Source organism: Talpa occidentalis, unplaced genomic scaffold, assembly GCF_014898055.3.
Source record: "Talpa occidentalis isolate TD23 unplaced genomic scaffold, MPIMG_talOcc4v2.1, whole genome shotgun sequence".
NCBI classification, from domain to species: Eukaryota; Metazoa; Chordata; class Mammalia; order Eulipotyphla; family Talpidae; genus Talpa; species Talpa occidentalis.
In genome coordinates, this window is record NW_026555331.1 from 113,586,176 (window position 1) to 113,599,964 (window position 13,789).

Below are 13,789 nucleotides of genomic sequence, written 5' to 3' on the forward strand. Positions count from 1 at the left end.
CAAAAACTATTTCAAAACAGTGTAATAGTTTTCATTTAGCTTGAAGGCTCCATAATATATTTAACAGCATATAAATTAGATGCTGGAATATAATGGCTCATTCTTTGACAATATTTTAATTCCTAATTACATTTCCTTTAGGACCAATTTAGAGATGAGGTGAGGAAAATTGTGTCCATGTGTCATAGAAAGGAAATCAAAGTCAAATCTGAAAAACATGAACATGTAAATTACATAGGAGATATAACAAAAAAATAACATGAAGTCTGTTGTTTCTTGTAATATTGGAGGAATTACATACATGCCCATCTTTTCCAAATGTATCAATATCTATTTAATCAAAGAAGATGCCAATCAGTAACATTTTATATCATTCAGGCATCCAAGACCCTATTAATATATGAAAAAAGTAATCATCCAAATGTTTGTCTTAAAAATGTTTATAAAGTAGGAAATGTAAATTTATAAAAATGTGAAATATTTAAATTAGAACAGGAAGCAATATAAACTTTTAGTGTATTTAGTCCTCACCAAATCATGAGTTATTATTAGTACTTAATAAAGAATTTGAGGTTTTAAACAAGTTAATGTATTTCATGAAATTCCCATGGTTAGGAAATGATGGATACAGAAATTCAACATATGTGTGCCTGGCTTCAAATCAAAGACTTGGCTATGATGCCTGCTACTTTTCCTCTTTATAAATAGGACATTATATTTAGCACTAAAGTTATGGAATTATTTGAAAGAAAACATAATCACTTCTGAGCATCCAGTTTCTGAGTAAGTTAGGAGTGAACTGTAGGACTTGCATTGCTTCAGAAGTTCAACAGGAATTTCATTGTAGTTGGTCCATTGTCCACAATATGAAAGAACTCACCTAGTAGCTATAATTTAAGGCAATTCAAATATTTGTTAATAAAGGAATATATATATGATTATTTTCCAATATTTTATAATATTTTATTATATATATGCCTGTTTGTAGCCCAAGAAGCCCTTATCTAAGGGAAAAGAGAAAAGAATATCAAATGACGCAATCCTCAAGATCAGAAACTACCTTTCCATGTATTTTCTCACTGACATTAATTTGCTATGTAGTTAAATCTGCTTTTAACTTCTCTTCATGTTGACTGAAATTAATGTTTATTTTGAAACAATTCTAGATTTATATACAGTTATAGGAAAATACACAGAGAGAACCTATATATACCATTAAGAAGTTGAAGAATATCTGTTGTTTTTAATTTGGAGCTCAAATCAAAAGCCAAGAGGCGTTGTTAATTATTTTACCAATTCCTACATCCAATTACTGGGAAATTTTTGTTAATACTACTTGCAAAATGTATCTTAATTCAACTCAGTACTATGCATCTTCATGGAACATAATCTAAGCCCTCATTATCTCTCTCTTGCAATGCAGCCATAAATCCTTTAATTGACATCTCTGTTTCCCCATTTTACACAGTTATTAAAGTCAGTCTTACTAATCTTAGAGTTTCTCATCACCAGTTCTTTGCTTATCTCTTTTTTGTCACTTATCAACTTTATCTTTTATCCTATGTTAGTAAGATTAAGCCAAATTGGTGTTTTTTTCTTTGTAAGATCATTTTATTTTTTCAGGATCATTGCAAATGCTGTTCCTCTGCCTGATACATCAACTGTCCTTATTTGTGTCTGGAGAAATCATATATCATTTCCTTAAAAGGATCTTCTTAATCCTTTATCTATATTTGAACACATCCATCTCACGTGTTTTCTATCATGGAAACATGTTTCAATTTCTTTTTAGGATGTATACTACTGAAATAATCCAATATGTTTATTGTTAGTATCCACAAAGTTCCATCATCCTTTTTTATGTAAAAAGCTCTTATTTATAATATCTTGGACTAAATCAGGAGGAATATTCCCTGATCTTACAAGAAGTTTCTAAATGCTAAACAAAAACAACTGATTTTGGGCTATTGACTATTTCAGCTATTTTGCTGTATTAGAATCAGAAAGTACATTATTATATTACATTATACTCAAGTTTATCAGAGTTTTTGTTGTTGTTACCTTATGACATGTATTTCCAATTCATTTAAGAGGAAATTTCAAAGGTCAGGATTTGAGCAAGGGGTGAAAGTATTTAAGAGAATTTCCAAACACTGAAGTTCTTAGTCACAGCTCATTTGCTAGTAACCTTATTTCTCACTAGCCAAACATTTCTGTTATCCTCTCTCTTTTTATTTTACCATCAACATGCTGGCCAGCTTCTCATTATCCTTTAAAATAGGATACCACTATTCACATAGTACTTAAGCAAAGAAAAATGTACTTTGTTACTGTTAAATATCACTAGTAAATAGAATGAAATACTTAAAAGAATGGATAAAAAAGCAAAAAATTGAGTATTTAAAAATCCCTACATGTATATATTTTGATAGCAGGGCACCTATGTCAGCAGCCTACTTTACTTAGAGGAAGCCTTTGACAGTCTTCATGCTTTGGTTGCCTAATAGCATTCTGTCAGGAGTAAATTGGGTTTCTGGTATCACATTTGCTCTGAAACAGCATAAAAACTAATGACCGTGTCAGGCTATGCACACTGCCGGCAGCTACAGTATACCGGATAATTGCTTCAATTTGGATTTCTGATACTCCTGCGCAGTCAAAGGCTGTGTTTTGAATGTTGGCCGTCCAGACAATGAAAAAGCTATGCATTTTATGGAGAGATACAAACTCAGAAACAGGCTTCTCTCCATTTAGAACTCTGCTCATTTTAACAATGATCATGTCCCCTCAATTTTCCAACCTGGCATCCCATTACAGAGCACAACCCTTTCAAACTATGGAACACAAAACGTTGGGAAAGGTCAACTTGAGGATGGCTTTTGGGATAAAAGCCTTGTGATACACTTGCTAGAGTTTTAAATAAAAAAAAACTATTATGTATTGGGGCCCGGGGGGTTGCACTTGGGCGCGGGTAGGTGACAGTGTGTGGAACTGTTTGACTTTGCATCCTATAAAAGTACACTTCCTCTTCTTCCATTATTCCTAGATCTTTAATATTTCCCTTACAGTTCCTTTTATTTTTTCCCTTTTCTCCCTCCTTTTTCATTCCATGATATTCTTCAGTAACATTTATACTTGGCACAGGGCATACATTTACAAAATATGTTACACAAAAGTGCAGGAAAAATAAAAACCTTTCCCAGATGAATAAACACTGAGGGAGTTTGTCACCACTGAATGTGCCCTACAAGAACTGCGAAAGGAAGTTTTTCAAGTTGAAATGAATAGAAACTAAGCAGCAACAAAAAGCATATAAAAGCACAAATCTCACTGCTAAAATTAATATAGAGGAACAGAATATAGTCACACAGTAATAGCGGCATGTAAATCACTTTTAAACGTAGGATAAAACTTAAAAAGTGTTAGGAATAACTATAGCCACAAAAATTAATGGGTATAAAATATAAAAGAAGTAAATTCTGACATTAGTAACAGAAATGTGCGGGGTGGCTGTAAAAATGTACAGCTTCTGGGTGTGATTGAAGTTCCTTCAGTTGTAGAGTTAGATTATTCAATGTTTTCTTGATTTTTATTATATTGGCCTGTATTGCTATAAACTTTCCTCAGTACTACTAGCTTGTCTCTCCATTTTCATTAGTCTCTAGGTAGTTTTAATTTCTTCATTCACACAGGAGTTGTTCAGAAGCATTTGTTTAGACTCCACACTTCAGTTTATCCCCAGATTCTTTCTTTGACTAATTTCTAACTTTATACCATTGTGATTTGAGAAGATGCCCGATTTCTGAGACATGTTTTATGCCCCAGCATATGATCTATTCTTGAAAATATCCCATGTGCACTTAAGAAGAGAGTGTATTCCTTGCTATTGGGATGGTTAACTGCAAATGTTGATTAAGTCCATCTTGTCCAAAAGTTCCTTTATTTCCTTATTAATTTTCTCTCTAAATGATCGATACCTTAGTGTCAGTGGTATATTGAGGTCTTGGCAATAACTGTATTTTTAGCAATATGTTGTTTTAGAACTGCTAATATTTGCTTTCTATAAATAGTTGTCCCTGTGTCAGGTGAATATATATTCACTACAGTTATGTATTCTTGATGAATTGTTCCACTGGTCACTATGTAGTGTCCATCTTTGTCCCTGATTACCCTTTTTTTAGCTGGAAGTCTATAGTTTATCTCATATGAGAAGAGCAGTTTCTGCTTTTCTTTCTGTGCATGAGTGGCTTGAAACACCCTGTTCCAACTGTTCACTTTGTTTCTGTCTTTCCAGGATGTCCCGACCCGCGGGATTCGGAGGCACGGGAAGAGAAGGGCTGAGGATTGAAATGAGGGGCTTGACAACTTGACGCTAGTGTTTGCTTCTTTATTTTTCCTTTATCCTTTTCCTACTTTTACATGTCTTTCTTTTTCCTGACTTTCTTACTTCCCTGGCCTTCTCTCTGCTCCTCTCGCAGTAACCCTTGTCGTATCTCCTTACTGTCTCCTCGCAGTTCCTCCTCCCTCTCTTGCGGTTCCTTTCTTATACCCCTGTAGCTCCTCCCATCATGCCTCTCAGTCTCGCGTGATTTACAGGAGAACGCAGGGGTCTCTCCGAAGGCGAAAAACCTAATTCATTGAGCACATGTGCAACATGGTGCATGCTCCAGGCGGCTCCTGACACCAGGACTCTTGCAAACAAAGTATAGTTGGCTCAAACTTTGGACCTGATATTTTATTTTGTGCCTTATAGTTGGTGCATTCAGACCATTCATATCCAGGGTAATTATTGACAGATACTGTTTATCATCAATCATTCTGTTATATATATATATATATATATATATATATATATAAAACAGTGTGTGTGTGTGTATATATATATATATATAACAGTGTGTGTGTATATATAGATATATAGATGTGTGTGTGTATATATATAGATATATAGATATACACTTTTCTGGTTTTCTATTCCATTTTTTTCCCTCTCTGCTTTTTCATTTAGATAGCTTTCCCTAGTGATTCTCTCAATTTGTTTGTTTATGCTTAGTGTTTGCCACTGGGCCACGGGGTTATACCTAACTTACTATGTCTGAAAACGTCCTTTATGAGCTGGTGTTGGCTCGCTGACATTTAGCTATTCATGTTGTCTCCTTCCCCCCCCCCCCACTAAAGTTTTGTTGTTGACTCATAATATTCTTATTTACGCCTCTGATTTTGTAGTCTTAATGTCACTTTGCTCAGGCATTTGTGTTTCATTTTATCTTTTTTTCATAGAACTCCTTTCAAAATTTCTTCTAGAGCAAGTTTGGTCATGGTAATCTCCATTAGCTTCTATTGTCTGTTTGGGAAAGCCTTTATTTCACCTTTTTATTTGAATGATAATTTTGCAGGTTAGAATACTCTTGGCTGGCAATTCTTGTTTTTTAGGATTGTGAACACGTCATTCTATTCTTTTCTTGCCTGCAGGGTGACTGGGGCAAGGTCTGAGGAATGACTAATTTGGATGTCTTTGAAAATTATTTTCTGCTTCCCAGCTTTCTAAAAATGTTTTTGTTATCTTTTATTTTTGATACTTTAACTACGAGGGGTATCATTGTAGGTCAATTTGCATTTAGAAATCTGGGTGCTCATCTGCTTCCTGGGCACTTAGGCTTCTTTTATTCCTTAGGTTTGAAAAATTCTCAGGTATTATTTCTTTAAATAGGTCCTCTGCTCCCTTTCTCTCCCTCTTCACCTTCTGGAATATCCATTATGCTTATGTTTCCTCTTCTTATGGACTCTGATATTTCTCATAGACTTTCCTGATTGTTCCTATGCCGTTTTTCTCCCTCTTTTTCTAATTAGGTTACTTGTGCATTTGCATCTCCAATTTCTGAAATTCTCTCTTCTGTGAGTTTGACTATTTTAAAGCACTTTCTATATTTGTCTTTATTTTATTTTATATTTGTCTCTTTTTTGTAATCTTTAAATATTTTCTCTCTTTGGTAAGATCTGACACCTACCTATCTGCCTTGATGGAACTTTCACTAGCTCATTAGCATTTTTATATTGTTGTTTTAAAGTGTCAATTTCTGTATTTATATACATCCAGAACTATTCTTCCCTTCTTGCTTTCCATATTGTGTTCAGATATCCTTGCTGTGTGCGCACCGTCTCATTTTTGAAAAATTATTATTTTTTTTTTTCAGTTAGGGCACTGTGTGTTTTGCTTTGTTTTTCTTTTTTGTTTATCTTGGCATGAGGTGAGGGCAGGCTGGGAGTCTGGGAAATAAATACTCAGTCTCAGTGTTGATGGAGAGTAAGGTGTGTGGCCTCTACCTCCTCTCCACAGCAAGCTCTACTCGGTGCTTCATTTGTCTTTACTTCCTTCCCCAACTCCCCACTGCTCCGTTTTTCCATAGATCATGACCTAGCAAGCCCGAAGGGGAGGCAACCCTGGGCCACCTGGCTTAAGCTCCAGTTCTGTTTCCCTTTACCTAGTCCCTCTCCTTCCCTGCAGCGAGCCACCATCCCTACTGCAAGTCCTCCAGAGAAAAGCCCTGTGGCCTGCCAGGGAACTTCTGAATCTTTCTTCGAGCAAAATGTGTTGTAGTTGTTTTTAGGGTAGTTATAATCTCAGCCTCTCTATCTGCCATAATGTAGGTGGTCAGGTTCAAGAATTAGCAGCCCACGTGGAAGATGTGGACTTCACAAACTTCTCATCTCTCTGGTTTCACCTCTTCCATTTTATATGCTCTATTTATCCTTTAGTTTGGTATACATCTGAGCTCCCTCATGTTGTAGCCTAAGGTCCAAGTTGTTATCAAAAAATTTTCCTATAAAGATTCTCTAATTTTGCAAAAAAAAAAATCTGGCAAAAATGAATGCTTTTAGATAAAAAAGGTGAGTTGCAAAAATGAGAATTCAGTTTAATGGTTTTAAGAGATATAGTATTGCAATACCTCCATGTAATGATGTTTTTTATTTTGGTGATGAGCACACTAATGTCTACCAGATAGCATTTCTTTCTTCATCAGTTTTCCAAAAAAGTGAATTTATTTCCTGATTTTGTAGAATGCATATTTCAACATATGCCTCCACCTCTTTTCCTTTTGACCTGCTCTTTCTCCAGAAACACTAAAGTGAGATGATAAATTATTTTATGCTGGTATTTTTCAGGTCTCTCTAGATACATGATTATTATCATTGCTGGTAATAGGTGGCTCATAGAAATAGCAATAGCTTCCATTTTATATTACTGTTTATATAAATACCACCAGTAAATTTATCTTCAATCTCTGGAGCAAATTTTAATGACATTTTCTATGTTGAATACACAATAGGTTCTTCAGGCATTCTTCTAACATTTCTAATCAACAAAAAAGCCCTAGTAGTGTTCTTGATGACATATCAAATCACATCACCATGAATAAACAATGATGATGTGCTGAATACATTTCAGAAAATATTTTCTCAGAAGAATATGACAAGCCAGTACTTAATTTCACTTAGTGCATAAGGAAAAATATTGCTGTCATGTAATTAAGTTTCTAATTGGTATATATGGGTATGTATTCTGTATGCATGTATATATAAGCTGTCTTTCTTCTCTAGAAGTGAATCTATGTATATTGTGGGAAAATCATGTTTTTTTCCCCACTTGCTTACTTTTAGCTCTGGCGGTGTATATTATGCTTTTATTTCACTCGTTTTTGATGATGAAACAATCTCACAAGAAAAACAGCAGCAGTCTGATGCTTATTTTCTAACAAGAAAAACAACAGCAGTCTGATGCTTATTTCTTGAAGCTTTCATATAAGTGGATGTAAAGGCTGTAAAGGTTAAGAGGTGAAAGATACCCTAATATTTAAAGTTCACTTATCATTTATGCAACGGAGGTTCTCAGAGGAAGTTCACTGAATGTTTATCAGTCCTTCCTATTGTTTTGTACCTCAACACCCAATTAACTGGGGCTTCATAGTTTAGCTCAATGTCAAAGAGAAGAAAAATCAAACTCCTTTATTATTTTTATTGGCCCTAAGTCACTGTCCCATATCTATATTATATTAATGCACTTTTAAACTCTCAGTTTTATTCATTTTTGAAAATTGTGTCTTAACTAATGTTCTCTACTAATACAGTGGTCTTAAGATAAAAAGTAAAATATTCAGAATTGAGGCTACTCTGGGCAACCCAGTTAGTGTAAATTTAATTACTAAAATCTCTAGTGCCCTGAGCCTCAAGGCCTAGTTAATACTTGTGAGAAATAAATATTTCTGGAGATTTACTCTTTTAAAAAATTCAAGCTCTCAAATCTATAAAGAAAGGATAATCTCAGAAAAAGCAGTGGATCAAATGGTCACAGTGTCAATTTTTAATGTTCAAATCATTTAATTTATGAGTCATTTACTTGTTTGAACAAAACTAACAGATGAAGTATATAATCTGTTGTTTTTTATATGCTTCAGATTTTCCTCATACTTCTCCAATGAAGACCTCTGTCCCTATTGTAAACATATCCTTTAGAGTAGTTTTGAAGCTACATTTTCAAAGAATAAAGGTAAGATATGGCAAACAGCAGTAAAAGGTTTACTTGTAGATATTTCTTATTCTAGTTTTTGGTGATTTTTTTAACTAGAACTCTTCTTGTGCCTTGTGTCTTGACATGGTAGTTATTAGATTTGCATCCCTGTGCAGTTCTTGCAGTTCTATGCAGTTATTGTTCCCTAAGACTGAACATACACATCAGATTCTGCACATTAGGCTTTTTTTAGTACCCTCTGAGTCCTCCTGAGTCCCAAGAAAGAGTTCAAATCATAGTTCTAGAGTTCACTAGTTTATGTACTAAATGCAAGGATAATTTGATCAATGGGGACAGCATAAAACTCACAGCAATGTTTTACTTTTTTCCTTTTTGCTGTCAAGAAATACACAGCAAATTTGAATTTTAATTAGTGCAAGCACACTGATACCTATAATTAAAATTTCGAACAAAATATTTTGAGCTTGAATGCTCACTTTATGAAAAAGGATAGTAGGATAGCAAATTAATCACCCAGCTATGGCACATAGACATTTGGTGTTACATTAAATTTATTTTAGAGAAAGATTATGGAATGCTGGACATGAGATCAGCAGAAAGAATCTATTATTGAAAAGCTTTTCCTTGTAAAACAATTTTTGTAATTATGTGGACTTGGGGTCAGCAAATATAGTGCAATGCAAAAATAATAATCAAAATTTTAATAGCATTTTTATACTTTTGTTTACTATAGGATTTATAAGCTGATTACTTCTTTTAAAACTAAGTAGTTTAAATCTATATAGATACAGAATTTAAGAGTAAAAAAGTTCTGGTTTATAGAGTGAAAAAACTGCAAAAATGTTAGACAAGTTAATGGAAGTGCTGGTCAATATTTCAAACTCAGCATACTTAAATATTAAAATGCATTAAACATCTCAAGATTTTAATGATGCTTTATTTTTCAATAATTATTTATATGTCCACTGTCAACTATGTAAATGAAAGTATAGTTATAACACTAAACCCCTGGTGGTGCAAGGGGTTAAGTCTCAGCACTATCAACTATTGCAAGTCACCGTGGCATGAGTTCAAACCCCGGCCAGGGAACTAATCCACATTGTGCAGCAGACCTCTCCTGTAACGCATGCTGCTCCCCTTAGCAGTGTTTTTCAGTCAACCTACCTGCTCTGCTCCCCAGTGGGTCTCTGGTCTCTGGTGAATCCTCTCAACCCCCCCCACCCCCACACACACACCTCTGGCCTATATCCCAGCTCTTGTATACATAAACAAATATTTAAAATAAATAAATAAATATATTTTTATATAATACTGAACAAGTAAAATCATTTATTTAAAAAGCCCAGTTTGGGTCACTACATGCAAAAGAATGAAGCTTGACCACTACCTCACACCATACACAAAAATCAACTCAAAATGGATTAAAGAACTAGACATAAGACCTGAAACCATAAAATACATAGAAGGAAATATAGGCGAAACACTACATGACATGTACATCAAAGACATCTTTACAGACACATCACCCAAAGCAGTGATAGTGAAGGCAAAGATAAACAGCTGGAACTACATCAAATTAAAGAGCTTCTGCACAGCAAAAGAGACAGTAACCAAAACAAAGAGAAACCCCACCAACTGGGAGAACATTTTTGCACACAACACTAATGATAAAGGACTGATCACAAAAATCTGCAAAGAGCTGATGAGACTCAACAACAACAAAGAAAATAATCCTGTCAAAAAATGGGCAGAAGAGCTAAAAAGAAACTTCTCTGAAGAGGAAATGCAAATGGCCAACAGGCATATGAAAAAATGTTCAACATCACTTGTAATCAGGGAAATGCAAATCAAAACTACTATGAGATACCATCTTACACCAGTGAGAATGGCACATATTAAAAAAAATAGCAACAACAAATGTTGGCGAGGATGTGGAGAAAAAGGAACTCTCCTGCACTGCTGGTGGGAGTGCAAACTGGTCCAACCACTATGGAGAGCTGTGTGGAGATTTCTGGACCTACTAAACATAGAGCTTCCATATGATCCAGCAATTCCACTCCTAGGTATTTACCCAAAGAACACAGAAACATCAATTCCAAAGAGTACCTGCACCCCTATGTTTATAGCAGCACTGTTTACAATAGCTAAGCTTTGGAAACAACCCAAATGCCCAAAAATAGATGACTGGATCAAGAAGATGTGGTACATATATACCATGGAATATTACTCAGCATTCAAAAAAGATAAACACATGCAATTTGCAGCAACATGGATGGTGCTGGAAGGGATCATGCTCAGCGAAATAAGCCAGAAAGAAAAAGAAAAATACCAGATGGTCTCACTCATAGCAGGAATCTAGAAAACTTAAATAAGGGACCAGGAAAATGAATAACTATAAGAAAGTGAAAATCAAAATCAACAAAAAATTATGAACCAGAGACACTCTATGGGGGATGGGGGGCGGGGAGGGGAGGGATTGGGGTTAAAATAAGGGGATTGCAATTGTATGGGGAATATAAAAATAAAATTTATTTAAAAAAATAAATAAAAAGCCCAGTTCAAGTAATTTAAGAGTCTTTAATATCTACTTCAGCATAGTGTACCTCTCTCCCATCTGTTGGAAACTGCAATTTTGCTGTCTGATTTGACTTACCTTTGAAGTCCACATAAGACTACAGTCTGGTAAATATTATAGTACGGGTGTACACCTTTTATTTATTTCATTTCCATTCCTGGTGTGCTTCTGAAATACCTCAACCTAAGGTTGTCTATTGCAGCATTTCCCCTCAATACTTAACCACTTACTTGTCAGTAAGCTTCTTGGAATTTATCCTAACACCTTCAGAGTTCAGAGTAAAAAGAAATTTCCTCTGCAGGGAATTTGCAATTTGGCCGAGCAATTATTACCAAAAACTTATTTGATTAAAATGCAAACATGTGAAAACTAGAAAATACAGTGGAATATAATCCCCTAGTATCAACCAGATATCACACATTCAATTTTACTTACCAGTCACAGAACAAAAATTCTCATCAGTTTCTGGGTGATCTGACAAGACCTCTTACAATCAAAAAACTGTGATAAAAGAAAAAAAGAGAATGGGGTTAGCTATTTTGAACAAAACCATGCAATTTAAACAACTCTATTTAATTTTCAGATGTACACTGGAAAGAGTGCTGATATTACATGTGGAAAACATTATGTAGAAGGATAGAAGCTCAGTGAAATTAAGCATTTTTTCCCAGAGAACTGATAATTCGTCTGGAAGGTGATTTAAACTTATATAAGAGTGCCCCCTTGAGGACAAAAACATGACCGCATGGCTAAAAGTATTTCTGAACTGAACTGCCAAAAGCTTTCATTGAATTAGTAAACTTTTTCCAAAAAGTCAGATGTGTAGCAGAGCTAGCAATCATATTCCTCTTTTTTTGCAGAGCAAGAGATATTTTTCATGACTTCTGTTCAACTTACTGTCTGTTAAGAATGAAGAATTCTACAGAACAACTACTAAATCTAACTTTCTATTCCAGTATCCCAGAAACTGTTGCTGAGTGGACTGTTTTGAACTTTTCTAAAGGGTTCCAGTCAGCATAATTGTGGTGGCACAGACACTTGAACACAGTGAATAAGAAGGACCCAGAAGCTTAACCGTGCTATGGCTCTTAGGAACCCTGAGAGCCTTTTGTGCCTCCAAGCTGCTTGCAAATTTAATTTTTATTTCGTGGTAAGTTTATAAACAGGGATTAATAAACTAACCAGATGTATTCTGTGATTTCTCAAAAAAAAAAAAAAGCACAATTCAATTTATCTTTGATCTTCTTTGCTTTTTGAATATGCAGCAACAATAACTTATTTTTGGATATCTGAGGAATATATCTGTGTCTCTTGTTTTTTGTCAAAGTTGTATATAAAATTTCTCCATTTTCTCTAGCCCTGTGTTTTGTGGGTTTTTTTTGGACATCCTGTGTGGTCACATGACTTTCAAGCATTTGTACTTTAATTTTAACTTTGTCTTCGGACTGAAATACCAACATTACACCATCGATAGAGTAAATAAAAGTAATTTTAATGCAATCAAATCTAAATCTCTTCTCACTTGTGTCAATAAAAAGGATACTTTAATATTTTTATGGAGCACCACACATGGTATTAAATACAGTCTATCCTACATGAATACAAACTGACCAAACTAGTCAACTTTCTTCCAAAATAAAAACTGAAAACAGAACATTAGCCAAACTGACTAGGAAAAACTAATATCCTTCAACATTAATAATCCTTGAATTATTAATACTATATCCGGCATGATCTATGGTATTAAGGTGCCATCAGTCATTACTTTATTAATACTTGTAAATCTACAGCCTACTTCTAGGTTTCATCATTTATTTTTTACAAATTATGCTGGACTATTAAAGACTGCATAATTACTAATATACCTGCATCTTATAGATTTTTTTTTAAATTAAGTATTCTTTATATTTTTAAAGTAATATTTTTATTGAGGTTAATATTGGTTTACAACACTGTATATGATCTTGCTGTTCACACCTTTTCAGATGCATTTTATTAATGAAAATTCTCTGATTTTCCCCAAACAGTAGATGTTGTTATACATTGACAGTGTGAGAAATTTTAGACAGTTCCATCAAGCATGAACTATTTAATACTAAAAAGTGAATTTGTACATTTCTTCCAAGTGATTTACATTTGAGAATGATTCCCCAATAAGATAGTACATTTATTCCAATAGTACATCTAATAACGATGAAGCAATATCTGTACAAATCTTTCATGATAAATTCTTACTTTGAGCCATAGTTACAAGACTTCTATAGTTGCTTTCCTAATAGTCTAACAATAGTTTAGTTTCATATTGGCAAACTTAGATATGACCATACATTATATATCAGGATCTAACAAGCCTTCCAGCTCCTTTACCTTTCCCAGTGCAAACTCCCTTGTGTGCTCTGCTGGGTCACACTATTTTAATTGGAACTAGCTCAGCAGGGATTGTAGAATTATCATTTGTATAACCAGAATTTAAGCTAAGCCTAGCATAAATTAATTGACTCTTATAGTGATAGTGTTATAGTTTGAGGAGTTGGTGGACCATCTAGACTACTTAGTCTCTTAGGGAAATGGCAATTTTAGTAGCTACTCTCTCTCTCTTTTATGAAACTTATAATAACCATCAGTACACTTCTGTCTGGTTTAATTGTATGTTCCCTCATTTAATTCTTCTTTATGAATAATTCTCA

The 13,789-nt window shown here is 34.3% G+C and overlaps 1 long non-coding RNA gene across 1 annotated transcript in view; it reads right to left on the reverse strand.

Moving 5' to 3' along the window:
* Window positions 1-13,789, reverse strand: part of LOC129145335 (uncharacterized) — a 79,834-nt gene that overhangs the window by 31,062 nt on the left and 34,983 nt on the right. The window contains exon 2 of the long non-coding RNA XR_008550801.1: window positions 11,538-11,603. This is a non-coding gene — a long non-coding RNA (uncharacterized LOC129145335). The remainder of the gene's footprint in view (window positions 1-11,537; window positions 11,604-13,789) is intronic.